Raw genomic sequence first — 2,251 nt, 5'->3', positions numbered from 1 at the left:
GATAAGTTCCATAAAGTTATTTTTCTCAATTAATGGTTTTCACTGACAATTTTACTGCTCTGCTTTAAGCTTCCCCATTCCCTTGGGCATTTGTACATCTGTCTATGATAAGCCTCATTCGGTCCAACGAAATTGGCCTCTCAGAATACAAACTGCCTTATTTTAAAAAGCTCATCTCTCTCTCTCTCTATTTTTAAAAATATAACACTTGAAAATACATTCGAACGGAAAGAAATAGGCCTTTAAAGCAGAGCAATAAAAGTGATTTATTCATGAGTACATACTTATTCTTCTCCCAACTGACATCCATTTTATATTAATTTTCCTTGAGTATGTATCCTCAGCTTTTTTCTAAATCTTTATTACAAATATGAACTTTTTATTCCACCCTTATTCCCTTCTACTTGGCTCCAAAGACTCTCATATGTGCTGAAAGGGATCCACTGGGGGTACAGAACCACGATCTGGAAAACTCTGCTATGAAATGATGATGCTCCCTAGTTACGATCACTGACTTTATTAGGTATTCAGTTTGCTGTTTTTCATTAGGGAAAGAAAAGTTCTTAATTCACTTTTTCTGAAGTTACTTGAAATGAATGCACTTTTATAATCATGCTCCACTGGCAGCAGGAAAGCTATGGAAAGCACACCTTTTTCTTAGGTCAGTGGAACCTTTGCTCTATAGATAAGTAATTTCTGTAGAGAAATGTCTATAGCCCCTCTCTCCCCACCCTAAAGGACTCATAACAGAAGAAAGAACCAAATGACAATAATGTTCCCTTTATATTGTATAATCTTCAAAGCAGATTCATACTCATCAGTTCATCTAGGCTTTTTTTTTTTTGTTTTCTTAAACAGATGATAAAACAGAGAGATTAAATAAAGGGCATCTTCAAAGTCATACAGCTTGTCAGTCAGTATCAGAGACCAGGATTTAAACCACCGCTTGAAGATTCTGATTAAAAATACAAATTCGATTTTGCACTAGGGTTAGAGACACAGAGATTTTCATTAATGTTATGGTGGGTAATCTTTTGTAAGCAATACTCACCAGTGACTGTGCTTTTCTTAGCTTAGATCTGTCCTGCAATTTATTTTTCTTATCATGTGATTGTCGGCTGGCATCTGGGGTCATTTCATGTCTTTTCCTTCTTCTATAAATTGGAAAATATTGGAAAAATTACAAATAATCATTTTAAAACTCTGTCCATTTGATTTTGTTGTTCCTGTGATTTAAAAGATCGTCTTCACTCAACTGGAAACAAGCCAAATGTCTATCAATAGAGAACTGGTTGAATAAACTCTGGCACATCAACACATGAAGTATTATAAGCTATAAAAAGGAAGGCAGAACATGTCTATATATATCCTGTGGAGTGATCTCCAGGATATATTGTTACAAGAAGAAAAGTGGATAAAGTGGTATGTGTTGTATGCTACTATTTATTTCAAAAAAGTGTGTGCGTATGTGTGTATTTGCTTTTTTTTTTTTTTCAAGTGGAAGGACTATACTATAAAATTTTGAAAAATGGTTACCTATAAGTAAAATTTCCATGTGATCCAATCAGGTACAAGGAAGAGTAGGGAGGGATAGGAACAGACTTCTCCAAATATGCTTTGTTTTGCATATTTGACTTTGAGACCATCTCAGTTTTTCTCAAAATTATAAAATGAAACAAAGGAATAAAATCCCTAAAGTCTAAAAAGAAAATGAAACAAATGATCTTGTCTATCGAGTTGGTGGCATTAGCACACACAGAATTACTTCATGGGACTTTAACACGGTAATTTGTCTGAATATTCTTCACAGAATATATCCTAAGAACAAAAACACAAGCGAAGGAATCTTAAACTGTTTTCAGTAATCCTATTGTTCATTTAGTATTAGTATTTGTTTTCTAAAAAAAACCCCAAAAACCCATATATCAGGATAAAGTAGGGGTCAGCAAACTATAGCCCAGAGGCCAACTGCAGCCTGATGCCTGTTTTTGTAAATAAAGTTTCATTGGAACGTAGTCATGCTTATTTTCTGCATATTGTCTATGGTTATTTTCAGGCTGCAGTGGCAGAGCTGAGCAGTTGTGATGGAGCCACGTCCCACAAAGCCTAACATATTTGCTGTCTGGCCCTTTTCAGAAAAAAATTGCCTAAAATAATGGATCTAAGCGATGATCATCAATGGTTACTAACATCACAAGAAGAGAGACGACCAGAAATATGTGCCTCATCGTGGGAGTACATGATCATAATA

General features: G+C 34.9%; 1 protein-coding gene and 1 long non-coding RNA gene across 3 annotated transcripts in view; both read right to left on the bottom strand.

Annotated features, from left to right (window-relative positions):
- Positions 1-2,251, bottom strand: part of FBXO16 (F-box protein 16) — a 51,748-nt gene that overhangs the window by 10,158 nt on the left and 39,339 nt on the right. The gene's annotated exons all lie outside the window — the stretch shown is intronic.
- On the bottom strand, positions 248-1,409 carry LOC111739118. The gene is made up of 2 exons (XR_002780108.1): positions 1,052-1,409; positions 248-955 (listed from the first exon to the last, which is right to left on the bottom strand). It is a non-coding gene; the product is annotated as an uncharacterized LOC111739118 (long non-coding RNA).

The sequence above is a fragment of the Pteropus vampyrus genome, unplaced genomic scaffold, assembly GCF_000151845.1.
Source record: "Pteropus vampyrus isolate Shadow unplaced genomic scaffold, Pvam_2.0 Scaffold47, whole genome shotgun sequence".
Taxonomy (NCBI): domain Eukaryota; kingdom Metazoa; phylum Chordata; class Mammalia; order Chiroptera; family Pteropodidae; genus Pteropus; species Pteropus vampyrus.
The sequence above is the reverse complement of the archived record's forward strand: the minus strand, read 5'-3'. Positions and strand labels throughout refer to the sequence as shown.